We start from the raw sequence: 15,563 nt of genomic DNA, 5'->3' as shown, positions 1-15,563 counted from the left end.
CACTATAAAATTTCACAAAGTGTTACCTTACTCTAAACCAAATTTTGAGCTCCAGGACATATTGACCATTGGACTCCAATCACAATGTGTAATATTTTTTGCTTACTTCAAAGCCTACTGAATTTTGTGATGAAGATCCTACAACTTTTAAATTTTCAAATGAAGCAAAACAGAGCAAGATTTGCATATTTGAAAGATAAGCAGACACTAAACAGCACACTGAGTCTTGAACCACAACCTGTTCTTGAACATTTCCTGGGATGAGACATCCAAAATTTTTTTAGGCAACTTGTTCCAGTAGCTCCCCACCATGACAATAACAAATTCCTTCCTAATACCTAACCTATGTCTCTCCTCTTTCATTTTATAGCCATTACTCCATGAAAATGTCATCCTTGTGGAACCCTGAAGATTTCCTTTGTAATCTGTTTGAAAACCTTCCCTTTCCCCTTGTTGCTTTCTCCTTATTTTTTGAGATCTATTGTTATATACCTCATGTCTGTAAGCTCTTGAAGAAGGTACCAGCCTTTTGATAGTTTATCTGTTCAACATAAAGGGATTGATGTGAAAGCAGCTTTTAGCTTTGGTACCATAACACAAATAACACAAATACATGGTAGAACTGGATCTGCTGAATATGCCATATTTTAAAGGAATGTATTCAAACCTGAAAAGAATCCTGCATTTCCCTGTGGGGTTTTACACTTGACTAAGATGTAGGAGAACCTGTCTCTCTCTCTTCTGTAGTTGGCATTTCCAGCTGTTGTTTCTTGTGGAGGGATAGAATGTAAGAGAATACTGCAGAAGGTAGTCTCACACCTGAGGAGTTGCAGCTGTACTAATCACCAAAGATTAGGAACAGGCCTGCCCTTAATAGGCCACAGCTGTGTCCAATAAGAAGACGAGTGCTACAAAAGAGTGGGTTAGGTGGTTGAGAGGAGAGTTGGAGTTTGTTGGTTGTGCTGTGGAGAGGGCTGAAGTTTGTTGTCTGTACTGAGAAGAAGGAGTCAGTGCTGTGAGGAGGTGCCTGTGAGAAATTACTGAGAAGGTATGGGACTTTCACAATAAGATGACAACAGTTCCTGGAGCTTCATTACATTCAAACTCTGTCCCTCACTATATTCAGCTCCAAGAAATACCCTGAAGCAGTAAAATTACTCCCCATGATTTCTTTAATCTGGGCTTTTTTAACTTAATGCCACATTTCCCTTCCAGGCACCACAACCACTCTTTGTGGCCTCATGCAAAGTGCTTGTGGATTTTTCCATGCATGACTGCAAGTGGGTCAGCTCCAGTGCCTTTCCACGTCTGTTCCAGCTCTGCAGCTCCTGCTTGGCTCTTCCCCAGCTGCATGCTGCCTCCTCAGAGCTGCAGAGATTCAACGCAGGCTTTATTGCCAGCTACTTTGAATGCTGACAAGTACATGTGCTCACCATTCTTCTCCACAAAATGCACTGGCAGACTCAGGCCAAGGGTCTCAAATACTTCTGGAATTGACTTTTGACTCTGGTGACGTTTCCAACGTGTCTCACTTCTTTGGTGTAGAGTATGGTGAATAACAGTAGCAGTTATTAAGTACAGTTTTCAGAGTAACCTCCATTTACCAGGTCAGGGCTACAGCAAATGAATGAAAATAACAGACATGGAGTAAATGGTTTTTTTTGAAAGGTTGAGCTAAAGCTCACCCCAGCTTTTTTCTTTACAGTAGATATTGTCATTTAAGAGCATAATCCAATTTTACTCTGGAAGGATGTTATTTCTCCTTTCTGTTCCTGACAGGAAATGTTCTTAAGCTGCTGTATGGAAAACATATAATGTCTACAGCATGATACCTGGTGACTCCTAATAAAAATATCCATCCCACTCAAGCCTGTACAAATTTCCTGGAAATTAGAAATAAAATTCTTTGCATTTAGGAAGTTAAAACTATAAGGCAATGCATGTAAGCACTCAGTTTCCAGAAAGAAAAAACATAATCACACTCCTCAGAACTGGAGTAATTTATTTCAACCTGTAAAATGCACTGGTCATCTGCTAAATTTATTCTACTGTAAATTCTTTCTACTCAACACTGTCATATGGAGACCTATAGAAATGGAGAAAATTCTAGGCTAATACCAATGCTGTGAACTTCCAATATTTTCTAAAAATTTTGAAACAACATGCTAGTTTCTCTGAAGGTAAAATTTTAAAAAAGGCAACCAAGTTTTTGAAAATCTACATGCTTACAGATAACATGTCACTTTAACCTCACACTTAGAGAAATTAGTGTGAGCCTTTTAGCTTCTACTTCTTGCGTAGGGAAAACTCTCATAGAAAAAGAAGTCTGTTTCTCTTACAAATGACTTAACAGTCCTCTTGGCTTGTAAAGAATTTGAGGGAAAAACTCCAACAAAGTCTAAATCTCATGTATCTGGTAGTAAAAAATACTAATATATCTATCATATGCTGTGTTTATGTATTCTGGAGATTTTCTAGTTTTTGATTGCCAGGGGTCCAAGTAAAAAACCCATCTGCTGAAGCCTCTGTATTCTGCATCTAACTGGAGATAACCATGGTTACAATGCCAAGTGCTAAGCATGAAATTGCAGGCTTCAGATGTAGCAAAAATGATATATTGGTGCTCTGGCATTCACAGACACGTCTGCACCAGATCCCATATTTGTGTACTGAGAACAGACTGTTTACAAGATAAGGTGACTGACATTCTTAATTACAGATGCATACCTCTAGATAAAAGAAGATTATTATTTGCATAACCTGATTGCTTACTCGACTATTACACAGTGCTAGAGATAATAAAAAGGCTTTAATAACTCTGAGACCAAGTGGTAATTTTTTTTTTTTTTTTTTTTTTTTTTTTTTTTTTTTTTTTGTGGAAGGCACAGGACATATTTTCTTGCAAAGGAGATCTCTCCCAGCCTTCCCATACGTATATGATTTTAAATTAAGTGGGTAAACATATTCATACATACCTACAATCTGCAAAAGAAGACTGTGCAAGACATATTTGGCTACAGGACTTGAAGCAGAAAGGACTTTCTTAATTTTTCTCATTAGTTGACAGAGATTTTCATGCCATAGTTTAATACAAACTTGTTATCCTATCACTTATAAATTAATTATTTAGATATGACAGTTCTAGAAGAAAAAAAAAAAGGACTAGGATTGCTTTAGGTTCTTTTCCCTAATTCTTTCCTGCAGTGTTTTGTTAATGAGAGACACAGTAAAATTACATCACTTGTGAATTATTTAACAACAGGCCCCTTGGAATTTCTACAGCTTGAGTTTAGATGACTCATGAGCTTGAAATCAGGGCAGCTCTAGGCATTTTAGATTTCAGAACATACAGAAACCATGTACGTTTTTCTACATCCATTATTTTTCAATAACTAGATTAATATTTTAACTTCAACTAGCTAGGGAAATTAACATGTCTTTGGAATGACAGCTGCAGAAAAGTGATCTGAACATGATGGCTAACCTTTCAGTAAGATGTGGTGTCAGGTAAATTTCTGAAAGCGAGGTGCAGAAATCTGAAAGCGAGGTACAGAAATCCTCACACTGAAAAAGTATCACTCTGGTGTAATGAAAGTGTGGCAATTTATGACAAGATTTTCCAACTAGACTAGAATAGTCTTGATTATGTATGTAGTTGTGTTTATAGAGTCAGAAGTTCCCTTACTAACTCCCATCCTCTCAAATTGTAGACATGTATCAATATTAACTTACCAGCAGCTAAACATTCAAGAAGCAGTGAGTTTGCTATCAGCAGCAGACTCTAGGATGTTTCTTCCTGTTAGATGTGCTCTCCAGGGCAAGCCTGGGTGCTTTATCAGCTAAACTACGAAGGACACAATGGAAGTAAATGGCAAATTGAGATTCCCCAGCTGGCAGTCTTTAACTTTGGAATCTAACAAAACTGATGGAGAAATGCAACAAAAAATTCAGAGAGGGCTCTACCTCATAACTACACCTCAGATGATTCACCTGAAGCAGGAGAGCAGCTTGATAAAGATTAGTGACACTTGAAGAAAAAAAAAAAACAAAAAAACCAAACCTTTGAAAGTTAAGCACTGCAGGTTTTCCCATTCTCAGTGCTGTTCCAGAGCAGATTTTAGGGTCATGCTTTCCATCCACAAAGTGGCCTGAAAAAGGTGGCTGATCCACTATGAGGAAATTTCCTAAATTGCAGGTCTTTGGGAAATACACCTCAAAAACCATTCAAATGAAGGCTACCTCTAACTGCCAAGGGCAAAGACCCTTGTACAATCAGGGCCAGATTCTGCAGGACACAGCTTCTTGTGGCTGTCTGCTCTGAGTGTGCAATGGGCAGGACCAGGGCAGTGATTGTCCCCCCCAGTGATTGTGGCACTGGTGAGGCCAGAGCTCAAATCCTGTGCTCAGTCTTAAGCCCCTCACTGCAAGAAGGATGTTGAGGTGCTGGAGTGAGTCCAAAGAAGGGCAATGGAGCTGGGGATGCTGAAATGCAAGTTTTATGAGGAGTGACTGAGGGAGCTGCAGTTGTTTAGCCTGGAGAAAAGGAGACTCAGGGAAGACCTTATTGCTGTCTACAGCTGCCTGATGGGGGTGTTAAAAAGTGGGTGTCAGTTTCTTTTTGGAAGTAGCAAGTAATAATCAAGATGAAATAGCCTCTAGTGTTGACAGGGGAGGTTTAGATTGAATATTAGGAAAAGAAATTTGCTGTAAGAGCAAAGAACTGGAATAAACTTAGGGACATGGTTTAATGTTGGACTTGATAGTGCTGGGGTAACAGTTGAACTTGATGATTTTAGAGGTCTTTTCCAGCCTAAATGATTCTATGATTCAATTACCTCTGTAGCCTTATTCCCTGCATTAGCTGCTCTTCATGTTCAGTGGGAGCTGCAGAGAGCAACAACAAAAATTGTCATGAACCAGCTCGACAGTTTTTTCATCCTTCTGCTCAGCTGAGGCTGCATCCTTTGGCTGTGCCCTGAGGCGAGGCAGTATAATCCACATCCACTCCCATTTCTCTACTGGGGAGCACAGGCACAATCATATCCACACAGCAGCACTATTGGTGCCATCAGAATCTGAGCACAGCCTGTAGCTCTCAGGCTCTCTGATGTGATGTGGAATACACCCAATCATCAGAAGAAGCCACTTGCATAGGTGAAGATCAGGTGCATGATCAGATGGTTTCAAGAGGGTTCAAGTCAGAGATTGCTCCTTTGGCAGGCTACCTCAACAGCTGCAGATTGCACAGGGGAGAAAAGGTGTCTTCTCACATAACTAAGATCTAAATCAGAAAGACGTCTCCTCCTTTATGACAAACCTGAAATGAAAAGGAAAGCAGAGAAGCCACAGAGCAGCTGATATAATATGTGTCTTGTGCTCTAAATCCCAGCTGTCAGAGGCAGCTGTGAGGTGCACATTCGATTTTGGAGTCATCTTCAAAGTCATGGAACACAGCAATGATGTAACTTGGAAGGCACCAAAGTACACATGCAGAATTTCAACTGAGATATTTTCATTCCTGAAGAGAAAAAGAAATTAGTCCTCTCCAGTGACTTCATGTTTACTTACTAAAAGAAAGATATCTAACATAATCAAAGGGTTTAAAATGCCGAGGTTGGCTTGACTGGGGCAGCAGGAAGACTTTGACAAGGGCAAGACACTGTGACAAAGCCAATCCCTTGTAGTTCTGTGTTACTTTAATGAGGTAAAGTTAAAATCTAGCTTATTTCCTCTCCTAAAATTCATTAAAATCCTTATCTTCTGAACCTCTCACTACTTCACTACATCAGCACTGATTTATTCTTTATTATAATAAAACCAATGGTACTTTGTCCTGCAATTTGTTTGTGTGGGATAGTTCATCCTATTTACCTGTTTTGACTGTTGTTTTTCTGGCAGACTGTTCTTTCAGGGTTTATCCATCCAGCTGGACATTTGTACAGGGTCCAGCTCTCTGACTGAGTTGCCATTGCCACGAGGCATTGCTGCAATGTAAACAATACACAATCATTCATCCTCCTCAAGGCCAACGGGTGACTGAAAATACAAAATCAATATGACAAACAAGGAGTGAGCAGTGGAGAGTAAAGCTGCAAAGATCTAGGTAAATGATTGCCAGGCTCTCATCTCAATGAGATGCTTTTTTATGAGGCACTGAAGTTGTGTGTATATAGGATGACAGAAGGCTGTAGACTCCAGAGTAAGAGAACCCCCAGAGTATGGCAGATCAACAAGAAGTAATTAGAGAGAAATATGCAAGTTAAATGAAAAAAAATTAATATTACTCCAAGCTGTGCTTATAGAGAGAAATAAATATGCTCTCTGAATTTTAAATAGGCACATGAAAAGATGAGTTTTCATATAGTAAATTGGAAAACATTGAAGCAGTTTCTTCCTCATGCTTCTGGACTCTTTGACAGCCAGTGGCAGACTAGTGACACGAGTGAAAGGGTTCTAGCCCAGCCTCTACACTAAGTGTTGGCCAGGATTCATGCTGTAGCCTTTCCCAAAGGCTACAGCAGCACAGCGAGATCAGAGAGCAGAATAGATGAGCTTTTCATGTAATTGTCACTGAGGAAAGCAAATTTCTGACAGAACCAGAAGCATCACAGCCAGTTCTGCAGCTGCTGTCAGGGAGCACTGCCTTAGGCATGTCAGATGCAAGCTGCAGGCAGGACCACATTCAAGAATTGACATTCTTTCATTTCTCTTCTTTCGGTCCTTTTCCTGCAGCCACAGTTTCTGTCCTGGTGACTCACTGATGTATTTCTCAACTTCTGAAGCCATTTTACAATGACATAATAGTTAGTCAGACTCTTACTAACAGAACAGAAAGTATTTTTCCTAAGGATATTCATAGATTTTCCATTAAAACCAAAGAAAGCACTTTTATTATTCAGCATTATGCATATACATACAAGTAGAAGTTGGCTTCAAATTTTTCATTTGCTGAATACCTCCTTATTTGAGCTCCATCACTGCCTGCTCTCATCATCCCATGATCTCCACATCACTGCCTGCTCTCATCATCCCATGATTTCCATCCATCACTGACAAGGGCCCAGGAACACAAGCAGAGGAATATGCATATTCTGAGCCACTTTGTAAGGAAAGCCACACACATGGGTTATCTGTGGATTGCTTCTTAGATGAGGTATTTTAAAGGGGCATATATAATACAAGGGTCACAGAGGTAATTTGGTACCTATCAACTCTGTGGTACCAAAATATATTTTCTTCAGTGCAATTTAACTGAGTTAAACACAGAGTCCTCTGGATCACAACACTGTCATCCCTTTTGCTCTTACAATGACTACCTTACTTTGTTACCTCTACATCCTCTGTCTCTTCTTCTGAATAACTTCACTCTGAGTAGCCCAAAAATTTATCTGTTGCACTCTTCTGTCTTCTTTTCTTTCTCCCTCTTTTTTCTTCTTCTACTCCATCCTTAAAACCCATTGGTATGTGGGGGTGGGGTGTATTTTTTTATTTTCCTTTTCAACAAATACCAGACATAGTACAAAACAATGCTGGGCAAACACACAACAAAAGCCTATCTTCTTCTGCAAGTTTTACAAGTTTTAAAGAAAAAAACCAAGAGACACCAAAAAGGCAAGACATTTGATGTCAACACTGTGAGCAACAGTCCCAACACAGGAGCAGACACACTTTTTTTGCAATGTTTTCTAGGACATGTCTGCCAGCAAACATTTTAAGAGACATTTAAAAGAGAACTCCCTTATGTAGATTTATAAGGAATTCTTTCAAAAGACAAGTGAAATACGAGAGAACTGAAAAATGCTTGTCTGAAATCATAACCAGTCAATGACATAGCTGATATCCTAGGTCAGGGAAAGGTAGGTGCTGACCTCCCAGTGCTGCCCAGGAAATGATAGTTTGTACCTATGGATAGGCCATGAAAGCTTTTTGAGGACTCATGTCACATGCGTCAACTGATATTAAAGCATCTTCTCTCTCAGCTCTGCCCACATACTTGTTCACTTGCAGTGCTGTGTCTGTTTAAATTAGTTTTTTAGCATCTACAGATCCTTCCACATGTTTGTAAAACTTTATGGACACCTTCGATATAAGTTGAATAGATAAGTTGAAGATATCGATATAAGATATAAATGCTTATAAAATACCAAGCTGTTTAATTTTTTATCACTGTAAGTGCTTCCTTCAGGACATATTAGGAGTACCCCCACTCTGTACTGTTTACTCACAATGGTATAAGAAATCAATAAATAAAAATATTACTTGGAATAATTTTCAGTTGAGAAAGTTACCAACATGATTAAAAGCAGTAAGTTGAAATTTTCTGGTTTTCAAGGTACTGCGATGTGCTTCCTAAAAATGGACATATTTTTCCAATAGAAAAAATGTTTAAGGATCAAAACACTCCCAAATTCTTTTCCTTATTCCACATAAATATGCATTTCTTTAAATAACTAATTGGAAAGGTAACCATTCTTCATTGAACGAGTGGACTCTTACACTTGTTTTTACTATTTCCATGGTTTAAGGAATATCTCCTGTCACTGGCTTTTCAACAAACTTCAGGATTCATTTTAATGGATTTTGTTTGGTCAGTGGTAGCAGTGGCCAAGAGACAGATACAGACTCTGCCAGGAAGCAGCTGAACCAATTTATTCCTTGCTCATGATCAGCTCTGTACTGTGGAAATTCTCAGCCTCTACTGTTAAACCAGTTCATCCTGGAAGAAAGATTTCTCCTTCTTCAGTAAATGAGCAGGTATTATTTGGAGTAAATGGCTACATCAAGGTTACTTTTCCTGCCCTCTCCGTAAAGGTGAGATTTCATTTGCATGCTCACACTCTGCCCCTCACCATGTATATATTTCTATTTTCCCCAGGAAAGAATTAATCATGCCCAAATGAGTATAGATCCTTTTTCCATAGTTCAAGGAGTTAGAGAAACACTGGAAAATACTTTTGTTTACATGTATAATTTTCTTGCATCACATACTTTTTTAAGGGTTTATTTTAAGGAAAATGAAAATGATCTCTGAGGATGTAAGTTGTTTGCCCTTAAAAATAAAACAACAAAGGAAGTCCTCAACAACAGTTAGCTGGTTAAGCAGAGAAAAATCAGGAAATCTAGCTGGCCAAATTTCCATTTGATGTGCAAAATAGGGAGGGAAATAAAATAAAAGAAAATGTTTGGTCCAAGAGTTTGTTTCCCATCCCAAGTAACTGCTTGTTCATAATAAAATATTGTTCTGAATTCAGCTACAGAGTTGAGACTTCTTTACCCTAAAATAGTAGTGAGCTTTTTTTCTCTCTTCTCTCAGTGTGCCCTAGTGGGGCCTATAGCTAAATTATACCAACATGGATTATAAACAACTGAAAAGACTTGCAGTTTTTATGGGAAAATATTTGCTAACTAATCAATATATGCATTCCGATTTATGAGTCTGCTTTACACAGTAATAGAATTTTTATGTTTGGGTTAAGTAGTTTCCTCTGTTCGTTCTCCATATTGTACATTAAAGTAGACTAAGAGGACAGATTTTTAAAAAAATACATAGATAAAAAGGCTCATGATTTTGTTTTCTTTCATCTTCTCTGATTTGAAGACTTGTGCAAATAGCCTTCAATCAAGAGATTGAATAAAACATGTTAACATTATACAAGAAGCATGTGTTATTCAAGTTGGTATGTGGCTAAACACAAATTAGCTAAACACAAATAGTTATAGCATAAAAAAAATCATAGAATTTCAGTAATTAATTTCAAAGCAACTCTATCTACTGGGAAAGTTTTTTTAAATTTCTTTTGTCAATAACCTAAGATTATTACACATATACAACCTGGAGAATTCTATACAGCACGCCTAAATATTTTGAACAGTAACATGAATGCACTTCAATACTTAGTGTGCTTACTTCAACCTGCTGTGTAGTTTTCATCTCACAATTAGTAAATCAATATAAAATCAAGTATTAAGTGTAGTCAAAAGGAAATTGCATGTAAATGGTACATTTTGTGTCATTTCCATGACTGCTAGAAGAAGAATCCTCAGAGTGATTGTCCCAAATTCTCTCAGTGAAAATTTAATAGAAATGTTTCAAAGAGATGCATTCCTTTGAATTTTCACCATCCCCTCTAAACCTATCTCATTTAGATAAAAATGAGAGTGTTGTCTGTGTTCTTGTTTAGGTCACTGAGACCAAAGCAGACTCTCAGGCAGTCTAGGCTGTCTCAGCTAAGCCATGCAAACATGAAACACTGCACACAAACCAGACCATGCATAGGTTTTTTTTTAATTTTTTTTTTAAGGTGCAAATAAATATATGGCTTTCTGATGAGCATCCCACAGTACTCTGTCACAATGGGGCAGCAGTGTATTGTGGGGTGTTCTGTTAGCACACTGGTGGCATTCACACAGTGCTACCCCTCTTAAAACCAGTAGAAGTTATTTATTTCCAAGATCCCCTTCTCTCTCAGCAGGCAGACAAGACTGATACATCCTATAATGCTAGCAGACATTTATCTATGCTGTTTCAACGCTGGTCGCTCTCTTTTTGGTGGCACCTACCACCAGGTAGGAAGGAACCCCAAAATGAAGACCTCAATGCAATGAACTTTTTTGTGGGGCTAAAGGAAAGAATGGTGTGAACCAGGAGAGTTTGCAGAGGACAGGTTGGCAATTGCCTTAATACCTCTGCAGGAAAGTAATTTCTTTAGCTGGAGAACATCAGGATGAAACAGGACTCCTGGAAGCAAGGGAAAGAGCTATGGAAAAAGGCTAAAGACAGATCAGAAATTATCTGAAGGTGAGCAGTGAGTACTGCAGTAAGTTGAAAGAACAGATAAACTTTTAAAGTTTGTGTATTTATCATTCAGTTTTGGGAAATCAACTCCTACCAAGCACTCTGAGCATGACTTTTATTCAAGCCTCCCTGTTATAAATGCACCTTCCCAGAACCACAGCTGACATAAATCAGCTTGACTTCAACGGCACAATACCAAATTACAGCAAGTGAGGATCTGGCCCCATAGAAATACTGTATGTCCCTTTTGTGGCATTCTGCTAGTTCTGAAATCAATACTTCATTTATCTTCTGTCCCTTATGCAACACCACTGCTGCCCTTATTGTGTTGCTTTGAGTCTGCTGGATGTAGCAGTATTATGCAACTGAGGTATACTTTCATCTGCCAGAAAGCACTCCTTTTTCAAAACAGTTCTCCAAAAGCTTTTATTTGTTCTAGGAGCCACTTAATATTCCTCAAGTTTCTTCCCACAAGCAAGTTGGTCCCATTAAAGGTAGCAGAGGTCTGAGACCTGACCATGCTCTGTTCTCTGTCTGACACATCTCCATTTCCACAGAGGGTCTAATTTCAAACAGCTGTTCATCCATTCCTGTCTCCTACCCTGTGTCACTGTTTCAACAGGCAAAGTCAAATGCTTCACTTATCTTTGCCATTTATTCTGTACTAATCAGAAGGGGGATAAACATGGGATTCAGACTGCCATTAAATAAAAAGCAAAAAAGTCACATACAAAAATAATGAATAACATTTGAAGTCAGAAGTACATTTACTCTTTGAGCTACCCTGGTATCACTGATGATGATACAGAGCAGAGAATCCAGTGAAGAGAACTAGGAAGATAAAAGACCTGAGTAAATATCAGTACTGATAGTAGTGTAGGAATAAATTAATTCTAACAAAGGAAGTGACAGTGTGTATCAATGGATAAACTGATAAAATATCATTCATTTCAGGAAAAATGTCCACACAATCCACTTTTGACGACTTTCTATCACTGAGTAAAGAATATCTGCTAAAACCTCACTTACAAGCTCTGACTCACCTTCCACAACATCTCTCTCCGCCAATCATTTTTAAGGGATTTTGGGATTTCACCTTTTTCTCATAACTGCACATAAGCTTAGGTGCTATGTGAATATCTCATTGTAATGCTGGATTTTTAGCCATTGAGGCTTTGTATATTCTTGTTCCTCATTCAATTTTTTTTAGTTATTCTTCTTACTATGGGTGTGAGGCTAGGAGATTGACACAAAGTAGAAAGTAAAGCCAAAAAGGACAATTAATTAAGAAAATGAGGAAAGAATAATAGCTTGTGCATCTGTATACCTGGCATTAAAACAAGTATTGTATAAATATATGAAATAAAATATAACCACTAAACACAGACTTACTAAATACTGGTTATACAAAAACTCTCTCACAGATACAATTAAATTAGCCAGAAAGGTATCTCAATGTCCAATTAACAGCTACAGCTGTGACCCATTTTGTGCAAATGTCTGCAACTGTGGAGACACAGAATTACAGGCTAATAAATTCAAAGTATTTGAGCACTTTTCATGAGCTACAATACTGTTAACAAAAGCTTGGGGAAGTGTCCCCTGTTCCAGGGAACAGCTACAGGGAGTTCCTCGTAGTGCTTTGCAAGCAGTGTTATCAAGCCTAAGATATCCCAGTGCTCAGAAACCTCCCCATGGGATGGGACATGTTTGCTTACATGCCATCCCAGAATATTCATTGATGTACACTGCCTTTCAAAAAGGAATCCAAATCACTTCAGCTGAGTCATGCTCAGAATAAGGTAATTTCATTGTTCTATTTTTTCATTTCATACTGAATAACTTCCTTTTCTCATCCTTTGGAGATTCATGTCCTGTCTGGGACAAGATGGCACAGCCTGGTGTGGTCCATCCAAGATTTAGCTGGACAGGGCCCTGAGCAACCTCCCATTGAAATTGGCCTTTTTTTGAGAAGGTGCTCCCTAGAGGAAATCTATGCACCAAAGATCCCTTCCAAACTTAGTTTTTTTCGACCTGTTTACTTTTCATATCACTGAAAAATAAATATATACCAGTATTATATCAGTTTGTGAGTCACCAGTGGTAATGAACATACTCTGTACAAAATAGCTTTTTGGAGGAATTTGTTCACTTTATGCAAGCATGTTCATTCTCTCCATATCTCATAGAATCATTAAGGTTGGAGGATCACCAATTAATTCAGGCTGAATTTTAGACTTAATTATCTTAGCATCCAATACCTTATATTTTTGCCATAATGGCTTTCATCACTGTTTAATTTTTCAGTTAATAATTTCAAATCTATACTTGTTGCAGACAACATCCTCTGTACACTCTAGTACATGAGTGGCTGTACTGATGCTAGGAGAGGGTACCTAGGATAGAGGCTAGACAGAGTTAGAGAATAAAGTGGGTATTCAATAAAGGCCTTTAACAGATCCACCTTGGGCAGTGCAAAAGCCTGGCAGAGGTTACTCCCAAGATGGACAACAGTCAGGAGTTTTCCCAGACTGATAGGATTTTCGTCTGTTTGCATATCAGAGATTACTTGTCCAATTATTGCTTCAGGTAATGAAGTCACATTATCCCCGTTTGCTGCTCTTCCCAATTCATTTTTTGTTTATACTTTCTGGGGCCTGAGGCAAATGGTGTGACCTTGGTTCCCAGGCCCAGAAGGATTGTGTAGTCTGACCAAAATGTGATGAGAGCTTACTAGCCCTCTATATGAAGTTCAGAGCTATATATATTCTTCCAGTACAGGATGTGAAAAATATAAAAGCTAAAACTTAAGGCACCAATATTAGTCTGATTTTTCTATTCCTCAGCATTTCTGTTAGATCAAGCCTTTGTTTAACAATAGATATGGCAGGCAGTATTGAACTATTTTCTTAGATAAGACAGACAATTTTTTTGATTCTGCAGATGCTAGGAATTTGCACATTTTGATAGCCAATATAAACATCCTTTATTGTTACTAAATAACTTGGGCATTTCATCCTAAAAAAAAAAAAAAATTGCAGAGATCACTTACAAAATGTACTGTTTCCTGTTTGATCTGAATTCCTACAGTCCCTATGACAACAACTATTGCAAAATATTTTTCTTCTCTGTTATTCCTATGTTAGTGTATGCCTACATCCTTCCAAAGCCAGGCACCATTAATTCATTAGAAAGTTGTTGATTCTGTCCTAGCTTATGAACTTTGACACATGCTAGAGTATGCTTAAAGCTGAAATATGCTTTAGCATGTGTATGGATTGAATATACATTGCTTACCTTTTCAGAACCTGCAGGTTTTACGGGTTATTTTTTAAATTTTCCTGATACAAGCAGTGTTTTAAATATTCATTCTTTGCCTATGCACAAGATATTCAAAATCAGAGCTGTTTAAATTTTACTCTGAAGAAAAAGAATGCAGAAGAAATAGTTTTGGAGCAATAAAATTGTTGTTGATTTTACTTGATTAATAGTTTCAGGCAGAAAATAAAGGGATTAGAAGTTGAAAAACCAAAGTATCTCATTTCAGTTTTGTCAAACAGAAATATTGTAAGTGCATTGTAAAAAGAAAACAGGGATGGAATATGTTCAGTAGACCTCAAGAAATTTTATTTATATACATTTCTGAAAGGACACTGAACCAAAATATCTATTAGTTGCACAAGTCTGCTCATGAATACTAAGTGCTAAACTTTCCTTTTTTTTTACTCTTTTCCCTTCAAATGTTTGAAATAAGATATCTCCTTGGGTATGTCTGTCAGTCTTTCTATATCAGAATATTTCTTCCTACATTCAAGTACCTAGTGTTTTTCTGGTTACTGTACACTGAGGATTTCATAAACAGGACTTTCATCAGGCACTGCTGCTCTATACAAAGAGATGTCATGGACATCACATATCTTCATCTCTATTGTGCAGCTAAGTGATCTTTGGAGATTTTCAACATCCCATAGCCTTTTTGAAACTCGGAACAAATACATTTTGAAACCAGATTTGATAGGCTTTGTTGTCCATGTGAGCGGTAAGTCAAACTGGTGGTATTCAAAAAGGCTACATAAACATTGATCATACTGAAATACCTAAAGGCAGATGCTTAAGGCTCACTAGGTGGTAAAATGTTGCTCTCCCTTTGTATTCACCAGTTTTGTAGCTTCCTCATCTCAGTTACGTTCAGTAATTCAGAAAGAGGTAGCCACACACTACTTTAGATTCCATGGAGCTATACACATGTTTGAGGACAATTCCGGGCAATCCCTTGAGGGACTCCATTGCCCAGAAAAAGTGCAAAATTCAACTATGCAGCATTGATGATTTTTTGTTTTCATTACAGAAATAAATTGTCAAAAATCCCTCAATTCTCTTAACATCTCATTAAAGTATTCATTTGTTAGAAGCTAACTTCTATAAAGCATCATACAGAAACAATGCCTTATTTTACTTTTTGACATTTAAAAGTCCTTTGCAAGAGTCTACTGAGCAGTAATGTCATATCTGATACATACATATGGCTTTTTGGTGTGGCTAGAACCAAGATGTTCAAAGGAATCTCCAATATTAAGATGTTACCTGCATATATCCAAGCAATTATCCAATTATCCTTCAAACACTGGATTGCTAATATTCTCCTGGTTTGGAAAAAAAAATACCAAAAGTGACATATGCCTACCTTTTTGTGTGTTCTGTTGCAATGACAAGTTTTATTTCTTCAAATTTTACTTATCAGTGACTCCTTAGATTTTTGCCTTCATGT

Source organism: Molothrus aeneus, chromosome 1 (assembly GCF_037042795.1).
Source record: "Molothrus aeneus isolate 106 chromosome 1, BPBGC_Maene_1.0, whole genome shotgun sequence".
Taxonomy (NCBI): Eukaryota; Metazoa; Chordata; class Aves; order Passeriformes; family Icteridae; genus Molothrus; species Molothrus aeneus.
This window is presented reverse-complemented; position numbering follows the sequence as displayed.